The sequence below is a fragment of the Strix uralensis genome, chromosome 4, assembly GCF_047716275.1.
Source record: "Strix uralensis isolate ZFMK-TIS-50842 chromosome 4, bStrUra1, whole genome shotgun sequence".
Lineage (NCBI taxonomy): Eukaryota > Metazoa > Chordata > Aves > Strigiformes > Strigidae > Strix > Strix uralensis.
In genome coordinates, this window is record NC_133975.1 from 66,642,102 (window position 1) to 66,663,278 (window position 21,177).

A 21,177-nucleotide genomic window follows, 5' to 3' on the forward strand; every position below is an offset into this window, starting at 1 on the left:
AAATGCAGGTGAACAAAGAGTATTCACGTGTATGCACCCGGCCAAAACACTGGCTATACCAATAGCTCTAGAATATAGAACTTTTTTTTTTCCAATACCCCTTTCTTCAGCTTTCTGCCTACTTTGACTTTGACATTAGAAGGGAGACAGGGTCGGTCTTCAGTACTTGTATGTAAAACATTTTCATGGAGGTTATACCTGCGTAAGTAGACCATAACCTTTTTTTTTCTGTTAAACAATGCCTAAGCTAATTAAAATCAGAAATATTGGTTAAAAAATACATCTTTCAGATGCTGAAAAGAGCCAGTTAGCTCAGAGTTACGTCTTAGTCTTCTGTGTTTACCAGGCTTTCAAAAATTATTGCTATCGTGAGGTGAAATTGCAAGAGGTGAACGGAGGCAGTCAGTGCCGTTCTCTGTCTTGAGGAGATGGGAAATTCCTCCAGTATGCTGGTGTTTGGCCTGAGGCACTGGGTTTGGTTCCTCCTGCTGATAGATATTTTTATGTGGCATTACTCCTTATACTCGACTTCCTCATAAAAGGGAGATAGAGCTCTGTAGGGTGTTAGGAAGTTAACTGCATTGAAGGGGACGATGCATTCAGACTCTTGAGGTAAAGGAGACATTGAAGTGGAGAAAGTATGGTAAAAATTATGGGTCAGATTGTGAATAACGTGTTTTGATCTAAGAGCCTGACTGGGAAAAAAAATATTTAGGGTGAAAAAAAATATTTAGGGTGAAAAAAGTGGATGTGAAATTGTGTGTTCTGTCTGGCCTGAAGTTAAAGATTTTGGTCCCCATAGGAAAAGCGTGTTAATTTAGTGTATGTAGCATATATTTAATGTGGGTTTTTAGCATTCTCTTGGATGTTAAGGCAGCCTGGCTGGGTAGAGGGTAACTGAACCTCCCTAGTTGCATCAGGCTGACATCCTCTGTATGAGAATGAGTCTAGTGTGTTTAGTGCCACATACTTTTCTGTGATATTTCCTTGGACTTCGTACAGAGCCATATGCCCACAGCCTTCTCCTCTGCTGGGCCTCCGGCCTGGTGCTTTGGCACAAGAGAAGAGGCAGTGGGACCCACAGAGCTGACGGCTGGCAGAAGGGAACCATTGTGGGCATCTTTTTCAACCCTAAACCTACAGTCAAATTGTTGTGCCCTAACTTGTGGGCCAGTGCGCAACAGAGACCAACGTCCCCGCTACACCTCCCCTCCACTGTGGGTTTTTATCCTCTACCCTTACTCTTAATTAATTTTTCAAATTAAATTTGAGTGGTGAATTTCAAGAGACACAGTAAATAATTCCTGGCTGGCTGAAAACACTTCTTTATTGGATATAGTTTCTTTTCTCCTCTCTCCCTCAAAAGCCCAGTGTTAATTATAAGAGGAAGCCAAACACCAAAGGCAGGGAGTCAGGGCAGAGCTGACTGGCACTTTCACTCAACAAATTTCCCCTTTCCTCACGGTCTCTGCTTCTGTCTGTCAGGCCTGCTGACGACTGCTTGGTAGGAGGGCAGTAATCTGAGCTGCCTCTGCTGAGCAAACCTCCTGCTTTTTACTGCGGGATTAGTCCTGAGGTGCCTCTGTGCACAGCACCTGTATCTGCAACTTGTTATCTAAATCGCTATGCTCCTGTTTCTCCAGTTTCTGAGGCGGTAGTGCCATTCCCTCCTCCGAGGACTGCGCTCACCAAATGGCAGGCTGCCTCTGTCTCAAGGATGGAAATACCTGAGACTTGGTCTGGTGTCTCAAAAGGTAAGCAGCCTCTCAACAGCTACAACAAAACAATCCAGGCACGGCTTTGTGTCTGTGGAGGCAGTAGGACCTTGCAGCAGGGCTTTGGAAGAGGGAGGACAGGAGTCTTAAGGACCCTGTTGGTCCTAAACATCATGAGCATCATAAACTTCGGAGCAAATGAGTGTCCAGGCAGCACCATGGGGGATTTTTCAGCTGCTCTTTTAAGCGAGCTCACAGCAAACAGGGAGCCAGGGCTGCGCTGCTGCTCAGGTTCTGTCACTGTGAAGCTGTTGAGAGGTGTAAGCGAATCTATTGGGCTTTATGCTAGAAAAGTGCCAGAAACTCTTAGGAGGGGTGAACTTCGGAGAGCCTCCAGAGTTGTACAGCATGTTTAAGGCCATCCCCTCCCTTGGTGTCGAAGGGTGCTAATAATAATGCCATGCACTTGGGAAGCTGAGTCTCATGAGCAGAGGATCAGACTCACATACACACCATGATGTCTCGGGTGCATTTTACAGTTTTATCATCTGGAGGAGTCTCTGCTCAAGTAAGAGGCACTCTTTTTGGCCTTCATCTTTTGTAAGTTGAGAGTAGTTTAAAGTGGGTGTCAAACCAGGCCAACACTTTGCGTCAATGTTTAATACAGATGGGCTAGCCATACAGTCTGAGATATATTCTTGTTTGATTAATATGGTAACATTGCAGACAGCAGAAAGGGAATGTGAAGAGACTGATTCTTAAGAGATGGCAATCAGTACAGCTCCAGTATGGGCCTGCAGAAATTTACATTCATTGAAGACCTATCATATATTATACACACTTATACGCCCTTTTAGATTAGTGGTGAATCATAAAACTAAGTTCATTGAACTTTGATTTTGATTATTTCCTGAGACATTAACTTCTTTAGCAAACCCATTAACTAATCTTTAAACTCATTACCTGCTTCATTGCTATTAGGTTATCTTTAACTTTAGGTTTGTTTGGTTGTTTTTTTGTGAATATGGGCCAAACTTTTAGCTGTGCGCTTTGTCTGAAATTGTTGTAACTGTGTTTTTTCTAGTGTGGTGATACAGTCTATTTAGTGAAAGTCAGCAGTGCAGGTGAAAGCAAACTGAAGTGGTGCTAGTGGAATATTGAGGTCTGTGTCCCTGTCTATGTAAAATGGAGTATTTTTTGGCTGTAGATTATCTGCTTAAGCAAATCAACTTGAAACGGCCTGTTCTGAAGTCACAAATGCAGTCATGACTTGCCTAATACGCACTCATTATTCCAATATTTAAAGAGCAGGGAGATTTAGACAATAAAACTAGAACTGGTTACAGTAGCAAATTCCTAGTCCTTTAGATTGCCCCAAACTTCCTCCTTTTGTCTTGCCTGAGACCGCTCTTTAAAACCAAATTCAAAGAAGCATCTGGCCAGGGAAAGACCATCCATGTGCTGTCAGCTTCAGTCCTCGGAGCACCCCACTGGCTCCTCACAAGCCGGCTGTCCCATCTGAGGAACACATGTGCGTGGTGAGCATGTGTATATTCCTGCCTGCATGTGTTTGTCTGGTCCCAGGAGCACACATTTGCTTAAGTACATGCCATCAAGGGCAAAATTAGTCAGCATGTGAGCAGCCCTAGAGAGGCAGTGGAGCTGACAGAGATCCACAGCATGTAATGCAACACAGATCCCATCACCCTGAGGCATAGTCTGGTGCCTGCATGGATGGGCATGTTCCCAGGCTGCAGTGATGTGAGGAACCTCCTGTCCTTCGCTGGAGGACACATACACATACACCATGAGGTTGCAGGGAGCTCTGCAGAGGACAGCATCAGCTCTCCCCCAGCTTGCATCTCTCGCATGCTGTGACTCTCCTGAGGCGGACTGCAAGCTGGCAGTTTTGTGAACAAAGTGTTCAGCTATAAATTAGTGCAGACACTCATGTACAGGCAAGGGATTAGCTTGGGTCCTAATCCACTACCTGCTTGAGTGATTTGACATCTCCTGTTGTCTTCATATCAGGTTGCAGATGAGCCAGACATATTTCTTCTCTGTTGCTGGGAACAGTTTGATCAGAGTGATTAAGTGCTCTGTCACATGTAATGTGAAGAAAGGTGATGTATGTAGTATCTGAAATTTGAAGAGATGCCTGAATTAAAGAGATTTGGTGATCACCTCCTTCAAGTGAATTGAAAAAATCATCTAGGGGCGATGTTACTGTTTTCTCTGGTCTGTTACATAGTGTCTTAAATATAAGTCTTTCTGAAGCCTTCAAAGGGTTAAAGACAATACCGCATAGAAACCCAAGTGGCTGAAGAAATACCAGATATTAACATTTACTTCAGTTGCCAAAGCCTGGACATTTTTCTGCTTTTTAGAAATTATAGCCTGCAGGGACCATTTAACAATAAATCGTAGCAACTTGGCTGTTATAGGGCAACCCATGTGCCTAGGCACTTCTGGGCTGTGCCAGCATCTCCTTTGTTCAATAAAAGTAACAGCAGGAATTTGATTAAAGACTGATAGAAAAGAGAGAGAGAGAGAGGGAGAAACATAGGAAAGATTAAAGAAAGAAAGAGCCACCTGGAAACTTCATTCCTCCTTTATTTCTAAGTTAAGCTCATAAATACCAAATCTAAACCATTGTGTGTGTGAGAGGGAGGGAAAATTTCCTGCATGCCTGCACAGAAGAGACTGCACATGCAGTCACACAAACCAACTTTTAGCAAAAGTCATACTCTTTTCTCAAACTTAATGCTTGTTCCTTGTCTGCATCAGAAGAAAAGTGAAGCAGAAAATAAGTTTATCCCCTGGTGCTTTGGAAAGACAACATTTAGGAGGGTCAGGCAAGTCACAGCCATAAAGGAGAGTGGCGAAGGATTTTGGTTGAACCTGCCGACGAGCAGCGAGCACATTTTCCAGGCTGCCTCAGAGCAGCCCTGCAGCTCAGCACAATGCAAATGCCCAGCTGCACATGTCCAGCACCGCTCTTCGTGGTTAGTCTACAGCATCTGCTGCTTTGTCTCCATAGTTGTTGTAACCCCCCATCCCAAAAAAAAGAAAAAAACCCCAGTGACTCCAGCAGCCAATGCAAATAAGCCCCAAAGAGCCCTCTTATGTGTGATCAGTAAGCGACAGGCAAATCAATTCCAATTCCTTACTGCAGAGCCAACACGTCTGTTGTTTGGGTTTAGGAGACCAGAACGGTAACATTAAGTGTCAAACGTACGTGTGGGAGTGATGGTGGGTTGACTTTTCTTTAGCCTGGTTGTGCCCTGGGAGCTGGGAAAGCTTTGCTGTGCGGTCGGAAGCATGCTTTGGTTCTCAGGCAGGGTTTTGCAGGGCGCAGAGAGGAATGCTGAGACCATGAACTCCCCAGCAATGGGAACTTAAGAGGGTTTTGCATATTTTGCAGATATCTTGCCCTACACTAGACTGGATGGAGCACCAAGCTAGAATGCTGTACCTGGAGTTCATTTCTGCTGCTTCTGGTGTCTCTCTTCTATATACCTGGACATCTCTGCTGCTTAAATCATGATTTTCCCCACCTGGTACTTCTCTTACTCCATCTTTGCATTGTTTTCCCTCTGCACACTTTCTCTCACACTTTTTAGCTGTTAATAACATCTGTTAGACAGTGCATCCTTTCTGGCAGTGACCATGGCTTTGAACAGTGCTCCCCTAAAGTGTTTTAGATGTGATGATGTCCTCTGCAGCAAAGAGGATGTCTCTGCCTCGGTCCAGCCTTCCTCACCTCAAACTGTTGTCCTGAAGGCTGCTGCCTTCTCCGTCCAGGGAGCAGGAAGATGCCCAGCCCTTATCTGGACCAGGCCCTAAGGGGCTGTTTTCTCTCTCACCCGGATTCAGACCAGTGTGTGCATGCAGAAATTGGCAGTGTCCAGGACTAAGCCTCTGGTTAACAAACTCTTTTCTCCCCGCAATTCAAACTCTCAGAAGATAAAATATTGAAATTGTATATCACAACTCAGTTGTGGGAAAATGCAGGGATGGAGAGGGATGGTGAAAGGCAGAGGAGGCGGGAGGACTGAATGTCAGCCAAGAGGACTGCTTGCATCCCGGCCCTGCAGCTTGGCGCAGGCACCTCGAGGAGAGAGGTCGGCGGGGCGTCGCGGGGTACGGGCTGCCCTGTGCCGAAGCCGCAGGGCCAGAGGTATGTGGGGAATGCGAATGGTATGCTTGAGTGGACAGCTTCAGAGCGAGGCGCGGGGATGGCTCTCGCTGCCATCTGTTGTGAACCCCGCAGGCCCATAGCAACAGCGTCTCAGGAATGGGGATGCTTTTTTTTTTTTCATAAAGAAATTCTTCCTTGCCCTCTTCCCCACTTCTGCATATGCATACTCATGAATAAACGGGAACAGGGCTGGGATTCCTGCTACAGTGATGCGTGCTAAAGGAGAAAAGGGTCTTTTAGAGCTCAGCTTGTATTTGGTTTGGGGAGTTTTCCTTTCTGAGCTGTGACATTCTAGGAACGTGAGCCGGTGTGTGTAATTTATTGTTAACTGCCAAAATCTCATTTTATTCAAATCAATAGCGGATCTGTATTTGCCATGAAGTATATTCAGTAAAGTCTCCAATGGATGTGTAACCATTCGATTGTCCTTCTTGGTAAAACAGAGACCCCTTCTGCCTTCTTATTACAGGAAACAAGGTTATAATCAGTTTAAATAACCCCAGTGTATTGGTTTGTTGTAACTATCATTTTCTTCAGGCCCTGCAGCGCTTCTGTTCCAGCTAAGGGGCTTTGCTGCACAGTCAAGTGGTGGGACCAGATTCTCAGAGGTTATAGATAGCTCAGCATAACTGGTTTTACTGAGAGATGCAAACTTTTATGCCAGGGAAGATTTTGCCACATAAGAACTCTGTCTCCTAAAGACAACAGCATTGATACAGCATGCTGCTGGGAAGGGTTAATGCTGAAAGAACCTTTATTCAGGCAGCAGGGGTAGGAACTGTCTGTCTGTCTGAGTGAATGGTTTTACTCTTTCCTTTCCCCTGGAAATTCACTTCTGAAATGCAGACTTCTTTTCTCCCCACACCTTAACCTTTTATCCTGCTGTCAAATAACTGTGGCCTCATTCCTGCAAATGGCTCAACCTCTTGCTGTGACTCAGATTGTTTTTAAGCAAGTGTTTTAATTCCTTTAAGACAAAGAATTATAAGTTGTAATTTTACATGAGAGTTTTTTACAACAGGTTTGAGGTGAGACATTCAGAAGTTAGGGCTATTTAACTTTTCCAAACAGTATATTGATTTCTTTAGTATTTCTATGCCTAACAGCTTGCAATAAATACAGAAACTTGCAGAGAAGCCTCCACAGACAAGAGCAAGTCAGGGAACTGGCAAACTGAAACAAATCTCTGAGTTATCATACCATTTGCGAAGAGATGTCTTGCAAAAGGAGAGGGAAGGAAAAACAGCACCCCTCAGTGCTCAAGGCTGTGTTGAAGCTGGGCACGTGGCTATAGTGGCTTGATCACAGAGAGGAGGGTATAATTTCAGTGAAAGCTGATAGATACATGGGGGGGGATGAAGCTCTCCCTATTACAGGTATTTATTATCACTTGACAGCTGTCAGTTTGCAGTAGGTGATTTACCTTCCTGTCAGCTCTCTGAGAACTAGCTATATTTGCCTAAGGTTGTAGAGAAGGGTAAAAATCCTGCTTTCAAGTGCAGGTATCATTTGACCATGATAAGAAGGCAGGTAAAGCATTTCTTCTGCAAGACAGCTGTGGAGAACAGGGAAGTAAAGTCTTTCTGGTCCTACCGAGATGGGAAAAAACAAGTCATTAAAATCTGATACCTACCTGCTTTTAATGAGAGAAACGTGGTTTGAAGAAATAATCTCAGCCCTATCACCACCGAACTATTTTCGGGACCCATTAGCCTTTCACCTCCTCATATGTTTTTTCTTTTACTTTTGATCTCATTCAGGAAAACCGGCAATGCTTCTGCAACAAGAGACTTGAGCTTTAGCTTTAATCAGAAGCTTGCTCAGTCATAACCATGCTCGTACAGCCTTTCCTTTCCAGTAAATGATCTGCAGAAGAACTAAGGGAGTAAGGCATAGAAAACAATACTTGAAATGAAGCACTTGGTGTCTTTAGTCATGATTATTTCTTCAGTGAGCCAGCATGGGTATTTTTATGGGTTCTGCAGTGCTCCCTTCATCTTTAATCTCTTCTTCCTCACCAGAAACTTTTTTTCAGCAGTTGGGGACTATGGTCTGTTAGTTGCCAGCTTGAACGACAGTCATGAGGCTGTTTTAGTATTTCTGGCCTAGCTGGAAAAAGCAAAGAAGAGCAAGCTGTGAATGGATGTTGTGAGCTGCACTGAGTAGACACAAAATCCGATTCAATTTAACTATACCTTAGCATCAAGTTATACCTTTCATTTCTTTGGTTCGCTGTATTCTCTACTTGAAAGCTGCTGCAATGTAGAATAAGATCCTTCATCCAGGCATGGATGCTCTCACAATCCCCCAGCTGTAAAGAAAAGAATCAAAGTTGGGTTGTTTTAGTTCTGGACAGTGGAATCAGTAAAGGAAGGTTGTAGGTGACTGAGCGCTATTAAAGTTCAATCTCATTCTCTCTCTTCAGTGTTTATTACAGAGTTCTGTACTTTGCAGCATTCTGAAGAGCATTTTAAAATGAAACCAGGAATGCAGGCTTGATTCTTTGCTGAGACAGAGTGCTATTGCCAGTTTATGTGACATGCAATACTTGCTTTAAAGCTTCAGCTCCTGACCCGGGAGATTTGTGAAGCTATCTGCTTTTCAAGTTTCTAGCTCTCATGATTCAAAGCTTAGAAGACAAGTCAAAATTCTACATATACTAATTGTGACATGTAGATGATTTTTAACCTGCTCATGTGATTTGGGAGGGCCTATTCATGCTTTTACACAATTGGAACATAATGCCTCAGGATAACACAAGGGGCAGAGAAATGTGCCTTGTGATATTCAAGTTTTTCCTTCCTACAAAGATCACTCGCTTTCATCACGGCTCCTGGCGCTGTGTTACCCCTGAAAATCCAGTTCATGGCATCAAGAGAACATCCATTCATCTCACAGTTTTGCATGAGGCTGTTCCAGCAGAAATCTGTCTTTTTGCAATAGTACGGCAACATTTATCATTGCATTATAGTAACTTCTTTGGGGATGGGGGAGGAAGGAAAATGAATCGTTTTCTTTGGCATCATTTCATTACACTCTTCCACCCCAAAATGCATCAAAGTTTCAAGAGTTGAGAGGAGAAATATCTGCAGAAGAATAACTAATGAAACCCCCTGCTGAAGGGGGAGTTCTCCCTCCTTGTCAGTCTGTCTTTCTTCACACCACAAGAGGCTGGCCACAAAAGTTGTTAAATCTTGAGAAAATGTAAAGCCTCTGATCTGCTCAGCTCTAGGAACAGCTGCTGATTGGTTCAACAAAGAGGCTGTGGAAGTTGCCTGTTACTTGCATCTGACCTCCCCAGAAATGTTTCCCAATTCCTAGCTTCATAAGGCATCATGTAATACTGGACTATCCTACTGATTCACCCAATCTGAGATCTTGCTTCAGCCAGTGACTGGTAAAGGAGGTTCAGAAAGCAGCCCCTTAAACACATACTTGGACAAAACCCTTGTGACAGGAAATGTCATGGTGATTCCATGTGGAGTCTGGCTCCAGGGTAGGAGAACTGCTGGTCCAAACTTCCAAGTCTTTCCTAGCTGATGCAGCTGTAGATTCTGGGGACCATGACGATCACCAGCTCTGTGTTAGTCTTCCTCTAGCAGCCTGGTCCCATCCAAGAGTTCACCCACCATCTGTATTTAAATGCAGATACTGTGCCTCTAGCTTGAGATGAGAAGACAAGCTGTCTGTATCCTCTGTCTCATGTTGCCCAGGAGTCCATTTCTCTATATAAAATTTAGCTGCTGTTGTTGCTGTTCCCGCACTGCAGCAGGTTTCCAGAGTCCTTAATGTTCTTGAATCTTTTCCATCTCAGCCCCAACATGTAGCATTAGATGATCTTTGATGCTGATTTTTTTCCCTTCATTTGTTTAATTCAGTCTGGGATCTGTTTTAGTTCCAACCTAGTTTTATTTTAAAAGTTATCCATCATCAGTACGTAAGGAAAGTTTCTTTGCTAAAGACAAGTGAGTGAAAAAGAATGTGAATTATAAATGAGATAAAATACATACATGTTTATTTTAGTGCTGCTTGTCCATATTTCTTTATTTCTTTTCCTTCCTTTTATCTATGGATATCAAAAAGCAAAAAAATGCCAAGAATGTCACATCCCATTGAAGTTATACTGACAGTATATTCAGAGCAATCCGCTGCAACAGCTGTATTGCCCATATATCTTCAAGCAGAAAATTGTACATCATCTTGGACAATGCATCACATTACAGATCTACACAAGGGCCACATTGCAGTCACGGTGGGAACCATCACTCGAGTCCCCTGGTTTGTTTGTGTGCACAAGAATCATGCTTATAATATTGCTGTAACATAGCAGTTTGCATCTAATTTAAGCAATACTAGGGCTTTTGTTTGTCTTACAAGGTCTAACCTAAAGACAAAAGACGTAGTCCAGCCTGAAGTTTCTGAGACATTACCAGACATTCATGTTCACACATACACGCTCCGTCAGAGGAATTTATGGCCATTACGATGTTCTCTAATGAGTACAAAATGAGACCGTTACATATTCACTTAATTAGTTTGACAGATTTTCATTTAAATATAAAAAGACTTCTAGTCTTTAGAGAACAAAGGGAGGGCTTTGTTTCCAGTGCAGTTTTTGACTCTGCTTTGCTGGAGCAGGAGGTTGGGGGTGACAACTGAAGTGAGATGATTTAGTGTGAACAATTCTCATCTTTTGATTTCATGTTGCCATTTCTTTGCTGCTTTTCCAGTTCCCCTGGAGCACCTTGAGGAGAGCTGTGTGATATGGTCCTTTCAGTTACAGCCAGGAAAGCCCAAGTGAGAACTTGGCTTTTCCAAAGCATGATGGATGCTTTGAGATTTGGGGTGGTGGGAGGAACTCTAAGAATATTAGAGAGCTGCTGTGAGCCCTGAGTGAACTTTAGTCTCCAAACCTATTAGCTCATTCTGTCTCACTGTTGGTCTAGTTCTTTGGCCTAACTTATGTCCCATAGTATCAATGTAGGCAACTCCTGCTTTAATAAAAATTGGGAACTGGTGTTATAAGTTTGCTTGCAGTTTTATTATGCTCTTTTAACAGCTCTGTACAAAGAGTTCTACAGTACAGCACAAGTCTTGACACACAGCAGACAAGTAGTGCTGGGAGTTGATCTTTGTGGGAGCCCATTAATTTGTGCTCTTTAATTGAATATGTTTTCTCAAATGCCTGCTTTTGAAGATTAACTATGATTCCATGTCTCATAGGATGAAGTGGAGAGAGCACCATACTCTGGTTTCTTTGTATCCCTGGAGTGAGAGGTGTATTGGTGTGGGCCCTGGCGCTCATAAACTCCTTTCTCATCTTTGTAGCTGTCCCTTGAGAGCATAAATACCAACAAAGTGAAGTTGCTGTCTTCAGCTCACAGCTGTCATTATAACATATGCTAGACTGGACTCTTCTGGAGCCTTTCCAAAAAAAACTTAATGGTAGTACAGCTATCCCTAGAGCTGCACAGTCTACCTGCTGTAAGCTTAGTGGTGTGGTCTCCAGTGTCTTGATCTGTGTGTCCAGGCATCTCCTAGGCAGAATCAGACAATGCATTGGTAAATAAATGCCATTGTCTGAAGGTGTGTTAGAGATACAAACTCTGTCACACTTGGAGTTATCCACATGCCATAGGAGCAGGAAACATTTAGAGAAAACGTGCTGCAAAACCAGTTGCCATCTATGTGGCAAAATGTTGATGTTTCAGCAGAAATCTAATTTTTAACCTGTTTTGGAAAGAGAGGTGTGTTTTGTTCATGGTTATCACTAAGAAGGGGGAGAGTTTGTAGACTAACAAGTGACATGTCTTCCTTCCCTCTCTGCCTGTATTTTCTACTTAATGCTGCTGTTTTACTCCACACACATGGATCATGTGCAGCCTGGGGCAGCATAGCACTCCGAGCACTCAGCAGCAGTGGGTCTCTCCACCTATTTTTTCTGCTCTGGATTTAGCAAAGGATGTGTCTAATCCTTGCATTGTGGACTTGCAGATTTCCCCTTTGTCTCTCACTTACATGCAAGCATAGTAGCATGAAAAGAAGCAGATAGCTGCCCAGACACACCCAGCTTTCTGCTTTTTATGGCGTTTTCTTAATAGGATACTCTGGCGGTCCAATTTCTTCTGGGGGGGAAAGCCCCTTTGATCATATGACTCCGCAGATTTCTGTAGGTTGAGTGAGCAGTTCTGGGTGGCAAAGCCTGCTCATGGAAACATCCGTTCAAATTTCAGAGACACGGGAGTTGCACAGTAGTGTCTTTAAGCCTCCTTCTTAGCACGATTGCACTCTGTATGATATTTTTCTGTAAGGGTCAATAGGACCGTTTGGGGTAAGGAACACAACAGGTTCTACCCTAGTAGTATGTCTCCTGCAAAGGAGGTGTGTTTGGGCCAGAGAGAAAATAACGTGGTGCATATGTGCAAATATGAGTGAGAGCAGCCTGAGAGAGAGAGAGCAAGCCACAAGGTAGCTCACAAAAGCTGCTGCTCTGGAAGCCTCATGTTTCCAATATGCCGAGGAAGATATTAGTAGAGGAAGTTACTCTCACAACTCCAAGGAATCATTTGAGGTTGGTGTAGGCTAAGAGTAAATGGTCCCTTTTTATTGTGCCACATTTCTATATGGGGACAAACTTGTTTGTGGAATTACTTCATTAAAGAGGTGAGCCTAGTCTCAGGAAATTACACAGTTTGTGGCATGTTATGTAGCAAAAATATAAAGCATGATCCTAGGTACCATCTCTTTGTCTGGAGGGGAGCTGAAGGAATGTGTCCTTGCTCCTCAAGCTGTCAATCTGTGTCAGATACTGCAGTGGCTGTGGATGGGAATACAATGACACTGATTAAAGATTTTTTTCACCTTAATAATTTTAACCAGCTAGAACAACATAAACTTTGCTACTGAAGCCACGCAGTGTGCGACCCCAGCTCTCCAGAGCACCAACCACACTAACACTTGTCACAGGCATCCCCTCGGTGTGCTCACCACAGATAGTGCCACCCTAAGGCATGTTCTCCATTTGCACCAAACTTCTCCTATCTTTATAGGAGAGCCCAGGTGATGAATAGCAGGTTTTGTGATACCTTGGATGTTATCATGGGGTACCTTCAGATAACAGTACCTCCTTTCCCAAAGTCCCTTACTGGCTTTGTTTCTTCCCAACATAGCAACAAGTTAATCTTAAGCAACCTGGGGCCTGGCCCTAAAAATGTCTTCACTGAATTTACATAGCCGAGACCGTATAAAATACAAATAATTTTGAAGGTTAATAGTACTTTAGCAACATATGAATGACTCTTTCTAAAAAGATCAGTGTTTCTTTTAACCTAGTGTTTTGTCTCTAGTGTAATTTAACAAAGGGAGCTTCAGAGTACATAGAATTAGCTCCTTTCAGTAATGTACCTGGCAAACAGTACACCCTGGAGACTGCTTCTGTGAGTCTTATTTCACTCTTGCATTTTTTAGGATCTTTTCCCAATATCATTCGGCAGCAGCAAGTTCTATTTCTCGGATACTTGGACATCAGAGAAAAAGAGGTGTTTGTTTTTTTTTAATTTTAGCTATAGTGATTCCTCTTTGGAAAGGTTAGCAACAACTATACCAGCTTTCTCTGTACCTTCTTCCATGCCTTTTTCACATCTCTTCTATCTGCAGTCCTTTGTCCTTCAGTTTATTCATATTTTTGTATTCCATATGCTCTACTGGCATCACTTCAGCTGTCATTTTTGTTCCTAAACTGGTTGGGATATGCAACTTTTTCAGTGATTCGTAAAGCAATATTTGCTTATTTTTGCTTCTATTTTTTAGAGGCTACCTGTTGGCCTGGTCATCTCTGCATGTGAGCACTAAGCAACAATTTCCAAGGACATTTCTGTACTGACTAGCAGGAATTCTTAAAAGTCAACGTGAGGTGTCCCCCAAAGACCCATGTGTGCATCCAGCATATCCAAACCAAAGCTCCTTGGATTATGGTAGATTTTAATTGCTTTAGGCTTGGATTACCCACCTCAGATCTGACATTAGTACAACAGGTTAGTGCCCTTAAACCATTTGAAGTATTTCTTTGGTTCATAACATGCCGTCTGTGGGGCCACTTGCTTTTGTGTAACCAGTTTATATCCTTATCAGAACTGACAAAGTTGGTTCCTGCCCAGGGGTTACATGCTGGGAGCCAGGACTAAGTGCACAGCTACTTTATTTACACATCTAAGTGCCTCTTGGATGATGCTGGTAAGTTCATGGATGCTTGAGGTTCCCTGAGATGTTTTAAAAAACAGCTTTCATGCTAGAAGATCTTGTGCAAAATACATACTTCCTCAGCTGTTGTGACACTTCCCACACCTCCCTTTAACCATTTAGAGCTTGTGGCCCAGTTGTTCTTTGGTTTACTATGAATGTCCCATCCCAGGACATGCCTCCCATACATTGTGTCCAACTGAGAGTAGGAGAAGTTTTACTCACGGGTCATGTGTGCCCACACTTTGGAAATAGAGCTGTGAAATTTATAGAGAGCACGAGGCATTTTGCCACTTTCATGTGTTCAAACCTCAGAAGTGCCTGATGTTTATCCTCAGCTGCTAGCATACCTGAGAAGTCCCTCTGCCTTGTCCTTCCTGGAGATTGTCAGGTTGGCTGCTAATGTCATGTAAGAACTGACCTTTTCCCCAACCAAATGCAAACACAGCACTTTTCATGTTTCATTTGGGATCCAAGCACTTTTATTCCATGTTGTTTATCTCTTTATCCCTTGCCTGGCATAGGCTTTTTAAAAATGATCTAACAAAAAGGAGTTTGGGCTTAATGATGAATTAGTGCTATTGGAATTTGAACTGCTCTTGTTTTTTCAAGTTATTCTTATCAGAGAGGCTGTGCATCTGGAAGAGGAACAGAGGCTGCTCCTTTTAGTAAAGCTGACAAAGCAGGAAATGATCAGCCAGCCCTTAACAAAATCATAACTGAACATTTACTTTGAGCCACACTGGGAGAGACCCAGACTCATAAATCAACCTATTAAGAGTTCAGACGTGAGTTTTTGGAACCTCCTAGGCATTTCTTTTTTCTGCTGCTGATAAGAAGTCTTTTGAGGGCACAAGCTTCGGAATATCATTAAGGACAAGAGCAAGTGATGTTGCTCCAGGCCTGTAATCAAGGCAGTGAGTGACCTTACCCTTCTAGAAACAAATACCAGTGACTTCAGCTCTGGATATTTATTATACATAAGCACAAACTGAAGTGAGGTACCAGTTTACCAGGAAGAAGAGGTGGTCATGTCTGCAGAAGAAGTAGAATTCCCTGAATTGTTTTAAGAAGGTACACTGAAGGAATCAGACCCTGTCAGAGCCAAATAAGTGATTTCAGAGCAAAGAAATGCATTCAATGAATGTAGCCTTTGCCCTCTCTCTTTAACAACGTGGAAGCAGATGCTGATACTTCATAAAACTGTCTCTTTTTTAAGACATCTTGATTGATACTCTGGACTAACCTTTTCCAGACCATGACTGTTTTCCAGGAACAACTAGCAGAGGTAGCAGTGTGCAGCATAAGTAGCCAGAGGGGTTGGCTGTGGTGTGTGTCCCAGGAGCTTAGCTTTGTCTGTGGTGTAGGATACAACCTCTTAGATCTCTGTGTGCTGCTGCTTCAGCTTCTTGGAGAAACATGGAGACCATGACTTTGTCTCATTTTGCTTTCTGGATTACTATCAAGGTGTGAATGGAGGTGTGAGGAAATGTCCCCCTTCTCCCAATCTCTTTGAAGAAGGTTTACAAGGACTAGGTCTGTCTGTGACCCAGCTCTCCCTAGTGCTAGTCATGTGGGTGGAAGCTCCATGCTTCCTTTTATTGCAGAGTCTGAGGCTTAAGCCTAGCCCAAGTGAGTGGCTGAGGAGGACACATCTATCGTCTTTTTGCAGTTCAATTCTGCACCATGAAAGACAGGAGGCATTTTGGTGTGTCTGAAATTGAGCCCTTCAGTAAGACCTGTGTGCAGTCTTAGTACATGTGCATATCTGTTGCTCAGCAAAGAGACAGCAAGCCTTCATGTGATGTCTAGGGGCAAAGAAAATTACAAACTGTCAGCAATTAACATCATTTAAATTTGGGAGTAAGGCAGCTAGTATTATTCTTCACTATTTACCCAGATCTAATCCCCTTGGAAGCTTAAGGAAAGAATGATTAACCAACATCTACTTCTAAAAAATCAGCAGTATACCTCTTTCCCCATAGAAAACATCAAAATAAAGGGCTGTAGTTATATTGTATAAAGTTTGATTACTAGGTGTACAATTTCAGATTCTTGCTGGATTGCTATAATAATGGGTAACCGTTTCGTCTTGGGGCAGTTTTGTGCAACTTGGTGTTTTGCTTTGTGCAGGCATTGGCTAGAAGCAAAACGACAGTGCACAGGCAGCTTAGCAATACAAGGATATGCCACTGGGCTGGTCCTGTAGCAAATGGGGTGGAAATCTTGTGACTTTGGTGAAGTGACGTCCATTTAACCTAGAGTAAAATGCTGGTCAGCATTCTTCTTTTGTCTCACACTTTTCATCAGAATAACGTAGGAGCTTAGCACTCAGGGAGAGCACTAGCCTGTTGGTCTTTGTCAGGTTGTGTGAAACTGCCAAGGGAGAAATATAAATGGTGGCTCCTCAAGAAAGAGGGCAAAGTGTAAAAAATCCCATCATTCCCCAGTCATCTTCCATTACTCTGAAAAGGGACCCACTGCTCAGAAAAGCAATTGCTTAGTACATAAACAGGCCTTTGATGATAAATGGGCCCTAGAGTAGCAGAGAAACCTATATCTTACTCAGCGAGTTGGCCAGCCTGCAAACTGGCAGTCTCTTTCTCCCCATGGAACAGGTCTTATATCAGTCTGAATTTTTTAGTGAGTGTTACTGACTCTTCTCTGTTTAGACTGAAGCACCTGCAGAGCTAAAGGGTCTCTGTGCCCTCTGCTCTCATCCTCTGTGCTTGCAGGGCTGGCTGGTAGGAGAGCAGTAGAACAGGGACCAGATCGTTGCTGCTGAGCAGCAAAGAGTTTTCTCCTTTGTTTGGAAATGTCAGGGAGAGATGAGCTCAAATATTAGAGGGCCAGGATGCCTGGGTTTCATTTCTGCCTGTGCCACATATTCACTGTGAGATGAGAGGCAAGATGTTTACTTTTGTGTATTTGCATTTCTCTGTCCAGGCAGTGTGTGTGACAGTCCTTCCTAAGGTGAGGGATGTTATGAGGCTTAATTACCATGTGCAAAGCACTTTGCAAAATACATTGCACTGCTGGAGGTATGAAATGGCAATTAAAAGGAAAAAAATAAGGTCTTTCTCTCTAATTTTCAAAGGAATGTCTTTGTAATTTGACTTGGTAGCTGTAACCGCAACCCAGGAGATTTTCCTGCTAAGTAGATGGTGAGAACTGCTTCTTACCAAAAGAAAAATATCTCCTTCTTCAGCCTCGGTCACCCAAGAATGGACATATTGAAGCTAAAAAGGGAACAGATTCTTCATCGTTCTCCCTCCCATCCAGCCTGTGGGAGCCCCCAGGTCTATTCAGCCACACATGCCCAGGAGCAGGAAGCCACCAGTTATAAGGGCAGGCAGGACGTTGCTGGTGGTGGTGAGAAGTAGTGTTCGAGCTTCATGCAGCTGGAAGGATGCCAAGATTGCAGTGCCAGGCAGGTAGTTGTGACGTCTCTCCAGTGCTTGAAAGATGGGGTTTCTGGTCACAGGGCCAGTGTACGACCTTCACCTTTCTGCTTCCCCTCCTCCCCATTGCCTAACTGGTCGTTCTGTCTTTGCGGTGGGGCTGGTGTCATGAGCACTACAAACATGGATTGTACTTTCAGTGCCCCTGAAAGTATGTGTAATAAACAGAGCACCCCAGGTACCTGTAGCTCTCCACAAGTGTTAGAATCTGTAGGATTTCACAAGTGAAGCTGACACTGTCTGTGGTCTGTTCCCTGCCCTCCCCATAGGTGATGATATTGGCTGAAAGTCTTGCCTCTTAACTCAGGATCTCTGCTGAAAATTACCTTTACATTTATAATTCTGGCATTTCCCTACCCCCAAGGTTTCTGCAGTGCTTCAGCTCTTGCAGGGTTCACCAGAAATGAAGAATGCATGACAAGGCACAGGAGGTACCATAAAGCTGTTCTGCCACAGAGGAGAACCCAGGGAAACGCAGCTTTGTGCCTTCCTTTACGTATATCTTTGTTTGTTTGAAGTTGAAGATAAATCATAAGCCACAGGGCTGGAAGCTATTTTACAGCTCACAGTGTGGGAATGGGTGTGTGTGGGTGTGGGCGCATGCATTGCTTCAGAGTAAACCAAAAGTAAGCCATATTTGTTTTGCGCACTTGTTTAAGAGAACTGTGCTGGGAAAGAAATGGTGAGGAACAACAGGCAGTTTAGTTTTGCTCTGCAAATTGTCCATATGTCTTTTGGGGTATTTTTTTTGTTTTGTGGTTTATGTACATAAGTGCAGCTAGTCACTAAAAGCAGGTTGCAGGTACGACTTGTCCTTCGATGGAAGTAGTGAAGCAAGAGCCTCTTCTCCTACACATGCTGTTTAAGGAGGCAGCAATAAGTGCTGGACTGACCCTGTGAGTTGTTGTGCAGACTGAACAGAACTGAGCAGCCTGAGCAGCTAATGGATCTGTAACACTGAGTTGGAACAGCTCTTGTAAACAGGTTTTGCTGTGATATATTTGTTACTCCCAGCCTCTGCCAAGGGTATTTCTATGTCTTTACATCCCCTATGTGCGCCTATGTGATGCAATGCCACACAATGACATTGCTACACAGCACATCCAGCCTGCGATGTGTGTGGTCCACCAGGAAACTGCCGACAGTTCTTTCCAGGGGCTTTTGCGTCACTGACAAGGACAAATACTAGAGGTAAGGAAAGACAAAAAACAAAGGGATGGACTGGGAAATGTGGAAAAGTCACAACAGATGAAGGGGCTGCAAAAATACCACCATGTATGTCTCAGCACAGTTTCCATTGCTAAGGCCTCTTCTCCTCCTTCTGCAGGTTTACATGGGCACCCCTTCCCCTCATGACTGCAGTGGGACTAATCAGACAATAAGGATTACTCATGTGAGTAAAAGCTTGCAGGCCTGAACTGCCAAGTGTTGCCCACGCTCAAGTTTGTTCTTCCCAGCATTGACCGCACCCTGGGAGATATACAGAAGAGTATTTTCCAGGGCCCTGAACTTTTTAGCAGCAGTCGCAAAGTTACTTTGAGCTGTCTTATGACCTTCTGACCCACGACATGTTCTGGGGTGAAAGGTGCTTTTCTCCTTGTCCCAGTTTTGTCTGAGCCTCTGAGGAATGGATAGTCTGAGGAGCTAATGTGCTATCCAGATAATGGATAAAGGTCCAGCAATGTCAGTTTTACTTGGCATTAATGACTGATCCTGAATTTCTGTTTTAGCAGATGGTAGAGTGGAGCAACTCCTTTGAAATGTCCTATATCTTTGTTTTTATAAATGGCTTGGTCAACTTCATGACCTGGTTCCTATCCAGTGGATGCTTTGGATCAGGTCTAGCCCTGTAATGCTTTGTTGAAATGAGGTAGCTGAAATGAGGGGATTAAGGAGAAACATTTTTCAAATAACTGAACAATCCCCTGCATGTGAGCTGGAGGCAGTAAGGTGTGCTGGATACAGCACTGGCCTTGGAATCAAGACGCTGGCTTCTAATTATTGCCAGTTGTTATCTGCATGGTTGTATTTCATACAAGCCCTGCTTGTGGGTTAGGAACCAACAGTGCTTTCTGCCATAAAAGCAGAGCAAAAGGCAGAGTCAGGCCCTCAGGCAGCAGAAATCTCCAAGTATGCCCTGTGGTATCAGGTAGTCCTCATCAGCCCAAAGGGCGTTACAGCCATCATTGCGGCACTACAACCTTCAGGGCTGATTCAACAGGTCACATTTATTTGTGACAGAAGTGCATTGTCTGTGAAGTTACAGGGTGGCGTTATTTGGCCCAAATACACTTATTTTATTAGTGACATTTGGTGTGAAGTTTTTGCGTTTGAAAAGCGCCGAGTAGCACAGCAGTGTGGCTGGTCTGAGAGCTGCCTTGAAAGCAGTCTTGAACTGCTCAAGAGATTTGTCTTGTGAAATAGATGAGCTTTACCAAATGCTTTCCATTCTCTGTAAAATCACTCTTATTTCTCATTTGTGATAAGAAGCAAATGTGATGTCCAAATGTTTTTGTGGTGATTGCACTTTTCATGTCATTTCTAAAGAACTAATTCACAAATAAGTGAAGAGATGCCGTTTTAATAACCTCATTAAGTAGGAATGCAGCTCTTTTTGAATGTATGGTATCACTTGTGCCTATTAGGTATGTGAGGTTAGTTCTCAAAGCAGCACTCGGTACCAGAAAGTCATGTGGTTTCTTTCTTATGCATTTATGCACTGAGCTGCATTCTCTTAATCCCATCTGCATCAACAGATTGGTGTTATGGAAAAACAGTCATTTCTTTTGAGAAAGAAATCAGAAATGAGAAATTTTGCAAAGTGTGCTGTTCAGTGACAAACATCAGTAGCTACAGTTCTGTACTCATCAGAGGTGGTGTAACTGATCCTTGCAGCCTTCATCTGCTCTACAGTGATTATTCGTCTTTCCATTAGGCTCAGACATGTGAGACCCCATTTCACTCCCAGCTCTGCCACTCATCTCCGGGGTGGCACTGGATTTGTGCTTTACGTTTTCCTAAAGAAAAGACCTAAGAGCTAAGCATTATGTTTTCATAGTTAAAGCGTATGTAAGAGGATCTCACTTTAATTTCAAAGTCATTAAAATATTTTCTGTCATGAAACTTAACGGGAAGACATCTTTCATCTGACTTACCCTGGGCGGGGGGGGGGGCTTATGAGAGTTTGTAACAAATGGCTTTTTAAAAGAATGAATAAAGGTTCGTAGTTACCATAAGCTGCCTAAGAATTCTGAAGGATCTTATCTTTTTAATGAAAATTACTCTAGTGTAAATCTTATGCCAGCTCTAAGTTCATGCTGTCACATTTCAGGTTCCTTACCCACATTTGCTCTTAGGGGCTAGTGTTCAAAGATGAGTTCACCAAGGATAAAATTTGCTTAATGAGAAGATTTTTACTTTTCAGTGTTGCTGCCATTTCAGCTTCCCTCCAGGGAAATGAAGAATACAGTATAATAGCTGCTGTGGTTGCTTGCTGGCTGAACAAAACAATCATAGTTCATGCTGGAGATGGTACATCACTATGTTTCTGTAAGGCAGGAAT

General features: G+C 43.3%; 1 protein-coding gene across 3 annotated transcripts in view; it reads left to right on the plus strand.

Moving 5' to 3' along the window:
* Positions 1 to 21,177, plus strand: part of SHROOM3 (shroom family member 3) — a 108,103-nt gene that overhangs the window by 10,139 nt on the left and 76,787 nt on the right. The window contains exon 1 of one of the 3 annotated variants that reach the window (XM_074867070.1): positions 1,689 to 1,754. The exons of the other annotated variants lie outside the window; for them this stretch is intronic. The gene's annotated coding sequence lies outside the window, so the exon portion shown is untranslated. Of the gene's footprint in view, positions 1 to 1,688; positions 1,755 to 21,177 lie in introns of those variants that run through there. 3 annotated transcript variants of the gene reach the window in all.